Genomic DNA, 19,053 nt, shown 5'->3' on the forward strand with positions numbered 1-19,053 from the left:
AATCTGCCTGTAAAAACAGTGAGGGAAGGTAAAATGTGCAATGTATAAACTACAATCTGATCACTGTATAAAGGCTGAGTAGGAAAAGCTATTGATTTCTTTCCCATTGAACAAACACAATAGATTTCAGATGTATTAATAAGCTAAAAATAAACTTCAGCCTTATACAAAGGAAGTAGGAGAAACAATATAAGAAAAAGAATGTCAACAACCTGCTCAACATTTGAAATGATGTCCGTGTATTGTGGCAGGGAGGAGTGTAGGATTACGATCAGCAAACTCTTTGTTTACTTAGAGTCAGCTATTTTCATGAGGACATCTTTTGGATAGCATAAGGATTCATAAGTCAGATTTATCAAATTCCAACAAACTATTTAGCATTTGTACACCACAAAGTATAATTTCTGAAATTGTAGTTTCTGAGCACCCCATGGGAGAGAGTTTGGAAACAACAGGATACTACACTGAGAATAAGGAGAGGACATGAGATGGGGGTGCTGAGCCTTAGGCAGAGACTCACTACACAGTACTAACCACCTGTGTGATACCCAGGAAGATTCTCACCTGTTCTTTTTCTAAGTCTCCACATCTTCAGAGTGGAGGAGTGTATTAAACTATCAAAATATAAGTATTAAATAAAATAATACATCTAAATACATCTGCTGACACGAAGAAAGTACTTGACATATTTTCTCAATTTTCACTTTACAGTTGCCTGGGTCCTCACAACTGTGATCTTGGGCATGTCCCTTTGCCTCTCTGGCGTGTTTCTTCTGTAATGTTGGGACTGCACTATGACTTTTCCCAATCTTAACCAACTCTAACTGTATAAAATCCTATGCCCTAAGCTGGATCAGACCTTGAAGTTTTTGAGGACCAAATGCCATTCCAATCCCCTATTTCCACTGAGGGCTAATACCTTGTCTGTGTGGGGATGACAGATCCATCCCTGGGAAGGCCTGTAGGTAGGACTATTCACTGTTCAACCATAGTACATCTCCCAAAGTAGTAATTCCCAACTCTGGCATACAAGCTGTGGTCTATTGTCAAGATATGAGGAGAATAACACATTTTTGCACACTAGCAGTTAAATGAAATTAATAATTGCAGTTAAATAATTGTTAATCATAATTGTATTTATCATAATGTAACTATATTGTTACACAATATTATAAACTAGTTTAGTGATGATTACATACTATAGATTTAGAACTTGAAATTAACTTGTTTTAGATTTTTTTTTAAGATTTTATTTATTTATTCATGAAAGACACAGAAAGAGAGGCAGAGACATAGGCAGAGGGAGAAACAGGCTTCTTTCAGACACAGGACTCGATACCAGGACACCAGTATCATGCCTTGAGCTGAAGACAGACACTCAACCACCGAGCCACCCAGGTGTCCCTGACTTGCTTTAAAATAGATACATTGGAGCAGAATCAAGTTTACTCCTATAATAATGTCACTTTATTTAATTTGTATTCTTATAACTTTCTCATGAGAATCTTGGAAAAACCATGAATACTTCGCTCATGTTAATGTATGTATTAAATGTTTTGTGTCAAGGAAACAGGTAGTTCCCAAGAGGAAACGTATGACATTATTTTAATAATTTTAAAGGGCAAATGAATCAATGAGTAGACCTAATAAAATATTGATAGAGTCCATTCAATATGACTGAAAGTTAACTGAAAATGTTTGTCTGCCAAACTGAAGTCATAGAGACAAAATGGAGACATGTTCTAAATTCCTCCAATGCCTCTGCATTCCACGTCCACTAAAACATTCTATTAATATGTTTTATCAATTTTATATTTCAAGATTCTTCTTTAAAAGCCATGGTTTATTTGTAATAAGATTCTAACCCTATTACTCTTCAACTATTTTTCCTGCAAATAATTCACAAGAGTTTCCTAAGTGTCCTTAAAGAACATGTAAAATTATTACCTACCAGAAAATTGTGCCTAGGGAAATAGAAAAGAATTCATGAATGCCCTACACAGTGAGATAAATTTAGAGATAAGCATCCTAATCTCATTATTACTAATTTGCTTTACTCATATTATTCTTTTTATTGTCTAGGCCAGTTCTCTAAGAAAGTCCTGGGAATACCCATCAGCAGTACATTGGGACTTGTTAGAAACACAGTCTTGTGAGGTCCAGAAATCTGTAATTTAACAAGCCTTCCAAGAGCCTTGGATAAATGTTGGCTTGAAAACCACAAGTGAAGACCACAAATTAAATCATAGTATCTTGAAATATTGAACAAAGTAACTCACTAGAATTTAAATTAAAATCAGGAGTAAAATTTTTTTAAATATATTGAACAAAACAGGCAAAAATAATTTTGCAACCTAACTATTTTATCTCTATTGTAAGAAGTTTTTTTAAAGAAGTTTTGATTATTAGTTGTTATACATTATAGTAGCAAAAACAGTGAAGAGCAATGTCATCCCATGTTGTTCAGATTTAAAAAAACAGGCACTCATGTATTTCTGAAGTATGTGTGAAAAGCTTAAAACAATTTTGTAAAGTAGTTTGGAAATCCCACTTTAAACTGTAGTGAAATCAGGGATGTTTGTATACTCAGTGACCTTGACATCATACACGTATAAATCTAAATCTACAGGTAAAGCCTGCTGTAACACGTAAATCCTTTGACCCAGGCATCTCATTTTGGTAAAATCACACTACAAAAATAAGTGTCCCTATGTAAAGCTGTCTGTGTAAACGTATTTATGGCAACATGGTTTGCAGAGGCAAAACCATACTAGGGAAAAAATCATAGCAATCTGAAATCCTAGCAGTAAGGAAATGGTGAAGTAAGTCATGATACAGTCATACTATAGAATATGATTCACTTTCAGAGAAGATGGATAAGCCCTAGCAATACAGTTAAGTAAAAAAGAAGAAGAAAGAAAGAAAGAAAGAAAGAAAGAAAGAAAGAAAGAAAGAAAGAAAGAAAGAGAAGAAATTCACAGAATAATATGTCTAGAGGAACACAGCAAAGGCTTGTTATCTTTCTCACACAAAACCCATGCTGACAAGAGGCCTCCTCCATCTCAACATTATGGCACTCAGAACCTGAAGCCTCTAAGACTGCCACAGCAGGACCTCAGTCCCAAAGTGATACATCTCTTCCCGTTGAACTTCATTGGCCAGCTTATCACATGAACCTGGCTGATGGAAAGGGAGAGGTTGGCAAGTGTAGAGGATATTCAATGAATACTGATTGTCTCTTCCACCGGATGTATTTGCATAGCTTAGTATGAACACATCAAATTGTTAAAATAGTTGCTATTGAAGAGCGATAAAAGAGAGGTAGGAAGATAAAGATTATGAACATTTCCTTATATAATATTTAACTTGTAACAATAAGCTTGTACCGCTTTAACCTGTATTGAAATCAGGGATGTTTGTATACTCAATGACCTTGACATCACACACATATAAATCTACAGGTAAAGCCTGCTATAGGACCTTTGAAGAGGGAGAGTTTGAATGTAAGAGCAAGAAAAGGAAAAGTCAGCCACTGTGTTTCAGGTTCCTGGGAGGGTAAGAGGGGATAGGACATAATATACAAACTGAAGAACTGATCTTAATAAAAGAAAAGAAAACTCTTTAATGGTAATAAGAGGAAATAAATATACAAGGGCTACAGTTAGAAGTGAGCTTGCATCTTTGATGTCTATAACATGAGAAGTATCTTTCTCATTGTTCCTGTAGTCTCTGTAAAAGAGAAGCCAAGGTTTTCTGTTGAGTGTTAAGGAATAAAAATGGCTTGTGGGTGAATTATACAGAGTCTGAAATAATGATTGTAGAGGATGGAAATTGAGTTGGTTAGAGAAGCATATTAGTGATATTAATGTAACAAATGTACCTCCCCAAATTTCAACAGCTTTCTTCTTTCAGAACTTACCACTTGCCTCCAAGACAGAGCATCTGAGCTGTCTGTAGCTCACATTGAAACCCAAGGTCAACTCCATAGTTGGTACACCTCATATATTATGTAGTCCATGTGCTTACCCTTCATTTTCTAGATTTGGGTTAAAATAATATACTGCAAGGGTAGGATCTGGCTTCCAGAGCATCCGCCAAGGAATCAGGTGGATAAGCCAAAGTTCAAGTTAATGATCTCTTAAAATGTAAAACCTGACCAATGTGAAACAAGAGATGGGATGGGGTCAGGCAGATGAATCCCACTTCTTTTTTTCTTCCATTTATCATGTGTGGTTCCTATGTGAAGCACATATTAAGAAAACGCCCCTGCTGAGTGTCTCTTTCAAAACATATCAAGTGGAACCCAGTGTGATGGTACCATCACATTTTACTGCTCTGTAGGTATTTCCTTTATTGGCTTTTCTTTTTATTGACCCTTTTATTACCTCAGCTTGACTAGCACACAAAAAATCTGCCTCTTTACCTTTACTTAGGCTCAGCTTTTTATTAAGCCCCAGACTAAAACAATTGGTAGACGTGGCTCCATAAAAGGGATGCTCAGGATGGGAACTTGGTGTTGAACTGTTCATTTGGTAAAACCAACATAGACCCTATTGGTGGGAACTTGGGTGGAACTGAAGCTTTCGTCTGTGATTAATAGGAATGAAGTGTGTAAAAAAGCAAGGTATTGGGAAACCAGAGGCCCATTGCACTGATTCAGTATGGAAAATATGCTAATACAAAAATGTGCATTACAATAACAACCCTAGAGACTGTGCAGGAAGAAATGGTAGGTGTAGTGCTATCCCACCTACTCCTCTCCAAAAAGGAGCATGGTTTAAAAGCCAAATTACCTGAATGGTAGCTGTAAAGGAGACCCTTATCTCTGTATCTGCAGCAGATGGTACTGAGAATTGGTCCCAGGATCTGGTTAAGGGGCGACAGAACTGCAATGGATACTAAATGCACAGCCTTCCGATGCCTTATGTTATAGTCAAGGTAGCACAGAAGAAAGAGTGGGACATTGAGACCTGCAATGGGAAGATTTTGGTGAGTGGATCCAATAATCTCAAAAGTCCAAATAATACTGAATCATCTTTGCTAGAAAAAGGAGCCCCTTCCCTAGAAACTGAACAATGACCTCGCCTGAAGAAGGTGTGTTACATAATGAGGAAGTGTATCTCTGAGCACAGACCCAGCATCCCTTTTTGCCAACTCCAAGGACTAGTGCTTTTTTCACTGACCCTCTTTGCTTCATCAACCAGGACATGAAGATGAAACACCGCCTTGGAAATGTCTCTACAGCTGATTGGACTTTTTCATAGAGAAGCCAGGGCATCTCCAGTCTTACACATAAAATATAAGAAACCTGGATTTAATAGAGGATCTAAGAAGTTCATGGTGGTACAAGGGGTAGACGATAGTGTCAAAAAACCTTGTTCCCTTCTGCATCAGTCAGGAGTTCATCAGAAAATAACTGTGAGGTAGTATTTGACATCATGCAATTACGGACAATGGTAAAACACTCTGTAAAACTGTCATCTTCGTGTCTGATGTTGGAACTTGAGGGCAGGCAGTAGAGAAGGAAGATGGATGCAAAGATGAAGAGAGCAGGAAGTGTCTGAAACCCATGAGGACAATCTAAGCCCTAACCTTGATGAAGTAAGTGTCCTTAAGATGTAGCCAGAGCCTTTCATCATGGAACCGAACACACACGTGGCCAGAAGTGAAAGTGAAGGAAAATCCATAGGACACTGGAACTCTTGCAGGCAGTGAGTTGAGCCAGCAGATAAGCAACAACATATGTGAGCTATAAAAGCTCCTGCTCTGACCTTCTGAGTGTAAAATATAAAATGGCTGGCACTTTACTTCTGTCTTTTATATCTCATGTGAAAATATCCTTTGTGGCCCACCTAAAAGGAAATCTAAAGGAAAAGGAATTCTGGGAAATGTATTCAGACGAGCAAAGCTGACACTTTACAATGCCACCATACCCTCCTTAAATTCCTTTAATTATTACTTTTTCAAGAAAGAACTACTTCCCTCCTGTACCATGCCATACCTACCACTGTTGCCTTTGGCGGTTTTCCCAGGGTAAATTCTGAGTACTAGGCCTGTGTGGTTCCCCAACCCACACACTGAGCTATCCATTCTTTTTTTTTTTTTAACATTTTATTTTTTAAAGATTTTATTTATTTATTCATGAGAGACACAGAGAGAGAGAGGCAGAGACACAGGCAGAGGGCAAAGCAAGCTCCATTCAGAGAGCCTGACGTGGGACTCGATCCTGGGTCTCCAGGATCACACTCTGGGCTGAAGGCAGCACTAAACCATTGAGCCACCCAGGCTGCCCTGAGCTATGCATTCTAAGCCACCTTTCTGCTTCTTGCCTTGAGTCAAATGCCACACCTTAGGGCTTCCTGAACATCCACTGAAGGGCAAGCAAATGCATCTCACAGACTACTCTGAGATACAGATCTTTCGAACCCAACCATGGAAGTTCTCTGCCTGCTGAGTGACAAAACTGTGTCACTACACAGCCTATATGAAGCAGGCCAGCAGCATGATGACTCATCACGTTGTGTTGTTTTACATTTATTTGTGTCTCAACTTCCCAGCTTTTAAATCCTCACCATCCCCCTTAAGAACAGTATATTAATCTTTGAGTCCTAGCTCTGTGCTCTAGAGAATCTCAAAAACAAACAAACAAACAAAACCCAAAGAAACAAACAGGAAATTTGAAGACCTATTTGAGGCTCTGGGTAATGAGTAAAAAACCCTCTACTTTACTTTGGTAATTCCTAAGTTCCACCTTTTTGTGCAAGTATAAACACAGAAAAGAAAAAAAAATGGTTCATCCAGAGCTGGGTTTTGTCCAACGCCTTGATGAACAGACAAATATGCCACATCTCATACTTGTTATCGGTGAATGATATTTTAGACAGAATTTTTTTTCTTACCTCCTCTCCAAATGTTCTGTCAGTAAAAACAAGTTTTGATGGAGGAAGAAGAGAAGGATAGTCTAGATTTTCATCAGAATCTAGGGAGCAACACGGACATAATGGACCCTTAGTAAAGAGAAGGAAGCACTATTTGACAGGGTTCTGATGCTGAAATGAAAGGTTATTTTTATTTTTTAAAAATTTTTTAATTTTTTTCTTTATTTATTTATGATAGTCACACACAGAGAGAGAGAGAGGCAGAGACACAGGCAGAGGGAGAAGCAGGCTCCATGCACCGGGAGCCGATGTGGGATTCGATCCTGGGTCTCCAGGATCGCGCCCTGGGCCAAAGGCAGGCGCCAAACCGCTGCACCACCCAGGGATCCCCTGAAAGGTTATTTTTAAAAAAACTTTCTGCTTCCTCATTGTTTGGCCCAAGGTAGATCTGCATGTTAGCACCAGCATATTATGGACTTTTATTGTTTTCTTAACACTTAACCTACCTTCTGATTATAAACAAAACACTTCTGGAAGATTCATTATGGTATTCAGATCTAAAAATGCCATTGCAATATATAACCGCTATATGAGACAAAGAGGACCTATATACAGACAACAGGAAAAATAGCAAAAGCACTTTTCTCTACATTTTAATTAAACCAACATTTATTGAGCATTCCTTATAGGCACATATAACAGATAGCTCTGTGTATATAAAAAAGGAATTAGGACTGTAATTTCAATACAATGTGATGATGAGGGCTGTGAAAGAGGAGAACATGAAGGGTTATGACATGAAAAGCATCTATTCCTAGGACATCGAGAGGACTTCCAGAAGAAATGACAACTACCTGAGATTTGAAGGGTAATTAGGGGTTACTCGGGCAAAGGAAGGGAGCGGAGTGTTTCACAATGACCTTTGATGTGTAGGGCAGCCCAGGTGGCCCAGGGGTTTAGCGCTGCCTTTAGCCCAGGGCATGATCCTGGAGACCCGGGATTGAGTCCCACGTCAGGCTCCCTGCATAGAGCCTGCTTCTCCCTCTGCCTGTGTCTCTGCCTGTCTCTCTCTCTCTCTCTCTCTCTCTCTCTCTGTGCCTCTCATGAATAAATAAATAAAATCTTAAAAAAAAATAAAACCTTTGATGTGTGGTTATCATATCACTTACTAAGGAGTTAAATACGCTCTAAGAAAAAGTCTTACACATCATCTCTCACACCTCATTTCTTTACCTGCTCTACTCCTCAAAACAAAGAGACCAAAGAGAAAAATTCCTTCCTTTGACTTGAGCATAAAGACACTATTGCAAGAGCAAAAAGTAACCAAACTTGAAGCTTTTCAAAACCTGGAATGGATTTTAAATTTAAATAAATGTATTTATATTCTAGTGGGAGCTGCTTTTCTCAGATATAGAGGGTATTTTTTTTTTCAAGTACACTTATTTGTAGCCCAAGTAATTTCGGTAGCTAAATGTGCATCTGGAACCTCATGAGGTGGTGTGAAAGACAGAGAGAAACAGTGACAAAGAGTGAATGATTTTCACTTATTTACATATTGAAAAGAGCTTGCTTCAGGATTCCCAGTATATTATCAGCACTAAGTTCTTTTTTTTCCTCTCTCTCAGAAGACTGAGGTCTCCTTCTGAGTCAGACAATAACATCAGCCAGGCTGTTGTTCAAGACAACAAGGCACTTCCCAGAATGCAACTGGGATATTACCTGCTCTGGTACTTCTGTATGGTTAATGACAGAAGACACAAAGAAAGCCAGCCATGTGCTATCATCTGTTCCTGAAAGCTGATTAATATAAGTTATATAAAACCAACTTGGTGAGATATGTCTTTTGTCTATTATTTTTGTCCATTTTCATTTTATTTTCATGTCTTCATTTGAGTCTTGAAGATGAACTATTAACAAACCACATTTTCTAGTCAATTTTGCAATATTTTTTCTAATTCCTACCTAAGCATCTACACAGGCAATTAAATGAATACCTGTTAGCCTTTTTTGAAGTACATCTGAATTATGCAGAAATGTAAAAACAAAACAAAACATAAAACCAAAAAAACAAAAACAAAACCCCAAAACTTTAAACCATAGCAGGTTAAAACCTCAGGGCAAGTCCTTGACCCAGGAAATATTATTTTCATTTCTTTTTTGTGTGATCCACACAGTAGATCATTCCTCTTCCTGCATCTTTCTCCTTATGTTTGATATATTTTTCCAGTGACTCTTTGAAGCATCTAGTCTAGGAAAAGATGGTAATGGTTACTAGATGCAGGCTACTCTTAGCAGGGCAAGAGGGTAGATAGAGAGTGTGCACTGCATCTTCTCAGATTCCACATCTTTGTGATCAGAAAGCTTTGGGACAGTCCTACCAAACTCCTTCCACACCTCTATACCAAATCCTTTCCACCTTTATACTCATTAGACACTTTAATATTGTTCACATCAAAAATAAGCAACAGCAGCTTAAAACCTATCCCATTAGACTCTCCACTGCCCTTCATTCTTCTGATAACCCCAAGGTCACTCTTCCCATTATCTAAAGATTTTATGTACTGCTCACTGGCACTCTCTGTTATTACCTCATAAGCCACTATGGTCCCAATTTCATTCATTGTCCTCTAGTAATATTTAATAGACCCACATTTCGTTCTTAAAAGTGTTTCCATTTGATCAATAAATTATATAGTCACCTTGGTCATAATTATTGGTGTTTGTGACAGGCAAATAGATTATTCTTTTTTTTAAATATTTTATTTATTTATTCCTGAGAGACACCGAGAGAAAGAGAGAAAGAGGCAGAGACACAGGCAGAGGGAGAAGCAGGCCCCATGCAGGAAGCCCGATGTGGGACTGGATCCTGGGACTCCAGGATCACACCCTGGGCCGAAGGCAGGTGCTAAACCACTGAGCCACCCAGGCATCCCCTAGATGATTCTTTCAATCTCCAAACTCTTTATTTCTTGTTTCTTCTCATTTGATAATTTTGTCCTACAGCCCACCTTGATTATTCATCCCCATGATCCTACCCTAAATCTTGTCATTACCAAACACTAAATCCTCTCCTCCCAAATCTTAATTTCAGTCTTCCCAATCTCTTTCCCAACCTTTCCTATCTTTTCAAGTCACACACATTATTACACCAGCTACAATTCTTTCTCCCCATCATTGCTCACAATTCTTTGCTTCTATGAACTTTTCCTTTTCCCCTCACTCCTGCATGCTCTCATTTCTCAACCTATGCTGCTCACCCTAGTAGGTCCTTAAAAATCCCTCCACTACACGTGCCCTCAGTTCTCTGTTTCACTCATCCTTTATCTCATTCCCTTGGCTAAACCAAAACCTCAGTTTAATCTTAGTTAAATTAAACTTAACCTTAGTTAAGTTCCATTTTCTACCTACTTTACCCTTGTACTGGAGTAGGTAAGTGAGATAAGAAGTTGAGAACAGACACGCACATACATACACATGCCCATACACCTTCACACTTCACTACTATAACCATGATGACTGTACTTCCTTTAATTTGTCATCACTTAAAATGGGCCCCTAGTGCTGTCTGGCAATTATACTCCATTTCTCCAGACTATTCACTCTCTGGCTCACCTATATGATTTCATGCGGTCTCCTCTGCACTCAAATTTTGAAATTCTCCCTTATTCTCTCTCTCAGCTGATGAACTTGCTTCCTATTTCAATGAGAGAAAAGAAGCAATCAGAAATGAACTTCCACAAGTTGTATAGACTCCCTGCATTTGTGTCCAAATGTGATACATTCTCTCTGTCTCTGTCTTTTTTAAATTTTACAAACTCTAGAAAAAGCCAACACTTTCAATTATCTGTTAGATCTCACTCAATGACCAGTAATACCAGACCTCACCTTTTCTCCTAACTAGAGATAAGACAGAGGGGAAAAAAATAACATTTTAAGAAATACAGGGTACACTGAGAGAATGTGACAGAAGTCACAAAAAGCATCTGCGACAGTAGTGATTCCAGCTTTGTCCTCAAAAACTAGAGGATTACACACAAGATGAGTTTGGAATCCAACTGGATCTCCTGTAGGTAGAATCAATCCAAAATAGTAGACTATGGTGGCTACGCTATTGTTTTTTAGTTTGTATTTGTCTAGCTTTCCCATGATCAATTAAGTACTACTAAAGATTCATGTGGTTTAGATTATTTAGTTTACCAGATTGGTTTTGCTCTCTATTATGGTAACTAGCTCTCTTTGCTTTTAATAGTTGAGCTATTAATTTAGCTATTAACTAAATTGCTTCTTGGCCTCTGCCTTCCCCTGGGCATTTCCTTTCCATCAAAATCAGAGAGCCCATTTTAATTGTAATGTTCTCACCAGCATCCCCTAGTAGACAGAAGAGCCAACACAGCTCTTTGTAAAGATATTGGTGCTCTCATTATCTACATACATATCAAGGCTCTTATGCTTGAAATGTTGCAAGACCTACTCAGCAATGAGCCATGATAAATCCACACCAGTAATTCTTTCTTCCACAATATATCAAAGTAGAAGAACAAAGTTTTATGTGGTGTTATAAAGCTAAACTATTAGTCATGTACCAGTTTTATTTTCAAAAATAAAAGTATGCATTATCAGTATATACTAGTTCAATTAATTATCATAGGTCAGGGAGGTCATATTTTGCTGGTTAATTTTCACAAAGTTAATGAGCAAATTTAATCTACATTAGCAGAGGAGTGAAAAAAACATAATTCTTTACAATACATATTTTAACAAATGTAGTTTTTATAAAAATTGAAGTTATTCATAAATTAATAAGTTAGCAGTCCTTGGAAAGTAACCACTAAATCAGTTTCCAAATATTATAGAAAAATTATTTTGCTCTTTTTAGTAAACACGTATAGAAATTCAACTTCATGTCGACTAGAAACAGAATAAGTGTGAATTTAACTCAAGCTTTATAATGAATGGTTGGTAAATAATCTCTAAATTTCTCCCTCACCAAAAGTAATGACTTTTCCATTCTCAAAAGCACTTGTGTCAATTACTTCACTAAATGTTTTTCAGTAAGTATCCTTGAAAAGTGTGAAGTTTTCAATGAGAATTTTAACCACAGCTAAATAAAATGATCTATGGTTTTTAATATTTTATTTTACAAAAATTAATTCCCAACAATTTCCTCTAGTGCAGGGCGCCAGTGTTCCATCAGCCAGCAGAGCAAATGGCTCCTTGAGCTACGTGTTGAGTCACAACTGTGGTATGTGTATACATTGCTAAATTCAACCTGAGCTAAAATGTTTCTTTCTTTGCTGTGAAACTTCAGAATTCAATTTCCCACATATTCCTTAGATTTTTGTTCCTATTCATTACCAGAGCTGTACAATTATTAGTTTCTCACTTCTCCCCAGATTTGGTTTTACAGTTGGCCCGGTAGGTCCCGTTGGGATCTGACTGTACCTATATATCTGGTTGTTTGGAGGGAAGGAGGCATAAGGAGAACTGAACTGTATTCCTTTTGCAAGGCAACTCCCATAGATGATGGAAGTATAATATCTTCAAGCAAGAGAGGATATCCTTCATCAAACAAGGGGAGAGACGTGCTAAAGTGATCAGCAAAGGCTCAGTGGGGGATGAGAGTCCTTCAATTACTCTAATTGGTCCCCATCTTAATTACTGAGGACTATTCTTACCTAATGAATACTCTAACACTCACATAAGTGACCTGGTGAAGCTGTGCTTCAAATAACAATGTATTTTCAGCAATATGCTGCATCACATTTTTAGCTTGAATTTAGTTACCTTAGCTCTGTAACAGATAAGAAGTTCCTGTTGACAGAGTCATGGTTAATCTCCTTTTTTCAGTGTATCCCTGTGACAAGAACTTGTGGATGCGAGTTTGGTTATTCTAACTGCAGCATTATTGAAAGTAGCTATTGCTGTTTATAAGGTAATATGGCAAAATTACCACGACCCCTCCAAACCTTGACCTCAGTAAGCACTCTGCTCAAGGTGACTGCTGATGATAATTTAATTAACTTTTTGGCCGCTGTTGAGAGTGAGCTTCCAGAGTATCACCACTGGATGTTAACAGGATTTTCATGATCTTTACCAAATCCAGAATACATGGCCCATCCTAGATTCCCTCTAGCTTCATTTTCCTGAGGGAATTTCAGCAGAAACCCAATCTTTTATGGCAAAATGTATCCATTCCATGTTCTTGAGTGCAAGGAGAACAACAAACTCTAGTGAATTTAACTAGAAAAGGAATTTGTTATAAGAGGAACAGGTAGGTCATGGGATCAGTGAGATGCCTGGATAGTACAGGCTTAGATGTTGGGCAGTGCAGTGTCTAAGGAAGGCTAGACGGTGGGACAGCCAAGGTGACATACAGAAGAATCACAGCTATGCTTCTGGCAAAACCACGACTTGACACACATCACCATAGTTGCTTGGACTTTGTGCTCAATTCTTTTTTCAGCAAAATTACTAAATATACCATAGGACATGTTTGATGACATTGAACAGTATTAGATAAGCTATTGAGTGAATAAAGCAAACTGCAAAAGAATACATATAGTATAAAATATTGATACTAAAACCATATATAACACAAAAACCATATTTCTGTGTATTCCTTCGTGTAAGATTTTGAGAAACTATTTATTGAATTGATAGAATAAATGCTTCTAAAGAGGACAATGGAACTATATATGATAGTTAAGGGGTACTTCCAATTTATTTCTGATGTTTGAACATTCTTAAAATGTTTGTTTATTTATTTATTACCTATAGAATTAAAAATAATGCTTAATTTTAAGAGTTCCCCTGCTGGTTTAATTGCAGAAAAATAACAAAATTTATTAATATAATTATACTACAGTCACCAAGTACATCTGCTTTTATACACATAAAGAAATGAGCCATGTATACAAGACTAATTTTCCCAATGAAGCTAAGTAAACTTTTCCCTAATAGTTGAGGGAAAGATTCTCACTTGAAATATGGGATGTGATAATATTTCTTCATTTAATTGATAATGTCAATTGGAGACCATTTCTATCATGCTAAGCAGTTAACTCAAGCAGCAGATATCAACCATCTTTCAGGACAAAAATTCATAATACTTAATATTCATGATAAGATGTCAGATTTTTTTTTTACCAAGACCAAACAAGGCTGCAAATGGCTTCATCTCCCCAAAACCTGCCTTTTCCCATTTAATTATTTTTCTTTATTCATTCAGAAATAAATTTATGATAAATTTTGGACCAAATTTTTTAAATCATATCCAAATTATAACATGGGATGTGCTGAAATACAATGCAGAGTTGAATGCAACCAAAGGTGAGAATAGGTGTCCACCTACTAGGTTTCCACAGAGAAAGATTCGCTGGGGGAGCACTCAGAAGAACTGTGAAGGTATTTTCCAGTAAGAAGTTGCTTTATCATTCCTGTGTCCACATTTGATCCAAATATTCGTAAGCATCTGCTATAACTATCAAACATTTGTTACCATTTCAACGCCCTTCTTTCCATTAAGCTTTCTCAATTTAGCAGAAAGAAAAAGTTAATAAACACCATCCTCATGTGGAATGTGACCTGGAATTTAAGCTCACTATCATCAAGTCCAATAGACAAACTGTGATAAAAAGTTTGGAATACATTATCTCTCTAAATCTGGGGTTGGAAAGTATTTTCTCTTTTCTTTTTAAATTTTTATTTACTATTATTATTTATTTATTTATTCATGAGAGGCACAGAGAGAGAGAGGCAGAGACAAAGGCAGAGGGAGACGAAGGCCCCCTGCGGGGAGCACGATGTGGGATTCAATCCCCAGACAGAGGATCACACCCTGAGCCAAAGGGAGATGCTCAACCTCTGAGCCACCCAGGTATCTCTCCATCATATTGTATTGGCTAAAGTGACGATGGGCCAGTTAAGGTTTTTATGTCATTGTAGCACAGAAACAGCATTCAGCAGCAACACCTAAATAAATGTGTGTAGCTGTGTTTCAATAATACTTTATTAATGGGCACCAAAATTTGAATTTCCAATAATTTTCATGGGTCATGGAGTAGTACTTGTACTTTTTTGCAGCCATTTAAAAATGTAAAAGGCATTCTCAGCTCTCTTAGCTTGCAGGTCATGTAAAAAAGCAGGTGGCAGGTGGTATTTGGCCTTGGGCCATAGTTTGAGCACCCTTCCCCTAAACTGCAGAAAATGATCACTAAAGTTTAAACCATGATTTACTTCTGTATATTACATTATGACAATAATTTTTAAATTTGTCTAAAATTAGTGGTTCCCGTGTGGGTCAATTAATATATTGCCAGTAAAACACAAAAACAAATGCTGCTTGAATTGTCTGACCTTGGGTGAGTTTAGCTGTAAAAATAGGATAATCACAGTATTTCTCTTCACAGACCTTTATGATGAAGAAATAAGCCAGAGCATTGAAATCACCTAGGACAGGGAGCTGGTACATAGTAAGAGTTCAATAAATGATAGGTTATTAATAGGCTGCATGCAAGTCTCTGACTCCATGAGCAGGCACATCCTTAATGTGAAAACAGACGCAGGTAGTGATAACCAGCAGATTCCTACTATTCCCATTCCATTGGCAAGATCATCCCAATGGTGAGAAGGATGCAATTAAACATTCAATTCATCCAACTCTCCCCCCCCCCCGATTCTCATTCGCTACTCATGAGAAAACCTCCTGTAACAATGATGTTAGATGTTCATGTAGTCAATTTTCAGATAATCTCAGGCTCTGCAGTACTATGATAGTATTGCAAATACTCACTTTTGCAACAAGTTATTAGCCTAGTTCATGAAAGAGGATCCCAAAGGTTGAATTCAACCATGGTATTCTAAAAATGAGGTTTCTGTGGTTGAAAGCTGAGGGGCAGCCCCTGAAACTTGGTAAATTCACCAAGGTAATGAGAGACAGTCATGAAGACCTCTTATCATTATCCTAGCATCACCTTCCCCAAGTAGATGCTGAATAAGCTCTTCTGGCTGTATCATCTCCCTCTGGATCTGGGCTCCTTCTGCACTCCAGGTCCTTTGCCTGGGTACTAGAAGTTCCCATGTTAGTGTCTGCAAAAGGTTAGGTGATGAGATATGGAGTGTCTTTTGGTAATCACATATTTTAGGTATTTGGTAGCTAAAACAATATTTTAACTGGAAAGAATGAATTTTTAAAGGGACGATAAAAGAAAATAAGTAGAAGAGAGAGGTATTATCTTTACACCTACATTATGAATTCCGCTTTGGTCAGAAATATTTACTAATATTTACTAAAACACCATTAAACTCCTGCTATTTGAGATTTTTAAAAATACACATTGTATCCCTGTAGATAACAGCAAACTGTTCTGGTGTGTTATTGGTTGGTGGTTGTCAACATGAACCTCAGCTGTCTTTTGGGGGATCATTCTAGACTGTGGGAAATTGTGCTGCACTGACTAATGACCAATTTGTGGTAGTACATGGAAGGCTGTGTCTGCCTCACAGAAATTCTCATTAATGCCTTAATCTTTCTCCTGCAACCTGATTGCATCTGTAAGCCTTCTCATCTAATATACTTCTAACCTAATGAGTGGGCAGTGATAATTTTTGGTTAGGTTTTCATGATAAATGTGTTTCTAATTTATATATATATATAGTTTTTTTTCTTTTTCTATGCAAGACAAATGCATTTAGCTCGCAAAGAGAGCTAAACACTCTCAGGGTAACTGACTCATTTAGTGGTGCTTGGCTTCCTGTGCTTGTCAGCGGCAGGTGACATTTAGCACAGGCTTTATCTCAGTTGTGGTAATTACTGAGCTGACATGAGCTCTCATACACAGCACAGATTGTTTTCAGCAGATGTAACCAAGCAACTCTGCTTTCTCTGGAGCAGTTATCTGGCTTTTAAATTGTGGCATTCCACACAGACACAGACACACACACACATACATACACACACGCAAATAGTTTAATGTCATTTTTATGGAAATACTCACTCTTTGTTGCTCTGACTATACTGATTTACGCCATGAGGTGGTGGAATGGGATATCCTCATTGTATGCAACTTCTGCATTACACGCTGGCAGCGAATCCTATTAACAGAAAGGTTATTGTTATTGTAATGTATCTCAGCAGTGTACCAAATGCTACTTTAATGATGTAATTAATATGCTTGGATTTACCATTTGATGTTCTTAGGCACCAATTGTGTTACTGATGGGATAGCAATGATTATGTTTTAAAAAAAAAAATTGGTGCGAACAGCATGTTTTTTCCTTAGAGAAGTTGGAATGGAAAAAAATATTTTAATAAAGGAAATCACGTTCCCTAACCACCCTTAATTATTTGCGTCAGACATAGCTTAATGATGCAGCAAACTTCAAGATAATCCTTAAATTCAAACAACTTAACATTATTTATATTCAATCAAATCACTTATCCTGAGAACCCAGAGAAGAGAAAAATAATAGCCTGGCCTTTTAATATTTTCAGTTTAAATTGATATTCTCATATTACCAGACTCTAAGATTTCTCTGGCCAGTTAGCAATTATATTTTAAAAAAATACATAATTGTCCAGAACCATAACTCAAAACATGTCAGTTACATTAGCTTTGCTATAAACTCTAACTATATAAATGTTCAAACTTTCATTTAGCCGAATTGCGTGACCAGACATCATGCTGTTTAATGGATTGAGACAAGAAGTAGAATTACTAATAATAAATTACTACATTGCAGATCATGAAATATATGCAGGCTTCAGCCCAAGAATTCTGAGCAAAGTGATACAGTGATGGCAGTTATATTTGAAAGAGGCTCAGGTCAGGTCGGGGCTGAGGAGAAATGATGAATGAGAACCTAGCTAGTCAGAGGAGAGTTACCCAGTGCTGCTGTGACAGAGAGAGGGAAAAAGAGAGAGAGAGAGAAAGAGAGAACTTGGGTATATGACTTGTGAAAATTGTTCCATTTGTTAAAAAAAGAAAAAAGAGGAAAAAACATCTCAGAGGTATTTCTGAGACCTTTAAATGTTATAATAAATGTTGGATGATTTGAGGTTGAGCCAGATTGTAATTATGCAAAATAAAGCTTTCTGTTAAGTAGAATTTCCATAAGAAATTTTAACCTCTGGCATTTAAGCAGGAAGGCAAGGGATGAAGTGCCATCATGAATAAATGTTAAACCTGAGCAAGATACGGACTTATCAAAAAAAAATTGAAAAGAACTTTCTAGCCTGCCCTCCAATTCCATCAAGGGATTAAATGTATTGTATAAAAGTACCTGCCATTTAGTATGCTGAGCAGGGATGTGAAGTAAAAATACTGACAGTTAACCTCATAGAGTACTTTTAGTTCATTAAGAGGGAAGCTGTCTTTTGATGGAATTTGCCTACGTTGTACAAGTCACTTTAAATGGCAGCTGTCTTTTAAGTTTGCATTTGCTCATAATATCATTTTTCAAACAAATGAATGTTGATTGGAATTAAAATTCCATTCACTTGATGTGGACTCCGCATCCATGTGTCCAGTAGCAGATTATTTCAAATTCTTGTGTCAGATGATAATTGACCTCATGATTATAAGTGATGCCCTAAGCCTCCCATTTCTATCTCAATGCACATATTCACAATGCACAGAGAGGGAAAACTTTTGTACTCTTTCTGTCAGTATTTCCTCTGCCCACAAAGAAAGGAAATCACAGGGCCAGACAATAAAGAGAGAAAGATTTTGAGTAATAAGAAAACCTAAATTCAGATATTGGCTGGCAGTCTACCACCTTCCCAGATGTGGGCTCCTTCATTCTAGAAAGTCATTGATATTTGCCATTTCCCTCCCCTGCAGAGTGGTTAGCAAATAATCATGCTGATGTGTCTGAAATCTTTACAGGGAAGCCTTGATATTACTATAAAGAGTTATCACTGAAGCTGAATCTCAGCAAATCTCCTAACAACCATTCCCCTTATAAAACATCTACCCTCTTTGAAAAGTGAATTTCAAGCTTAAGCAAAAACCACCATTAAGAACAGGGCTGAAAACTGAATCCTTCCACTTCCTTATAGACCACAAGAGAGAGGCAAACCATGCTGTAAGTATCCTCCCAGTGAGATGAAAGAGAACAGACCCGTTACACAGCATACACCAGGCCACCAACCCATGCGATCAATGCACAGCTGTGG

General features: G+C 37.4%; 1 long non-coding RNA gene across 1 annotated transcript in view; it reads right to left on the reverse strand.

Moving 5' to 3' along the window:
- The window catches only part of LOC144322019 (uncharacterized), a 326,103-nt gene that overhangs the window by 23,173 nt on the left and 283,877 nt on the right, over positions 1 to 19,053 (reverse strand). Inside the window, exon 8 of the long non-coding RNA XR_013387580.1 lies at positions 16,874 to 16,970. This is a non-coding gene — a long non-coding RNA (uncharacterized LOC144322019). The remainder of the gene's footprint in view (positions 1 to 16,873; positions 16,971 to 19,053) is intronic.

Source organism: Canis aureus, chromosome 10, assembly GCF_053574225.1.
Source record: "Canis aureus isolate CA01 chromosome 10, VMU_Caureus_v.1.0, whole genome shotgun sequence".
NCBI classification, from domain to species: Eukaryota; Metazoa; Chordata; class Mammalia; order Carnivora; family Canidae; genus Canis; species Canis aureus.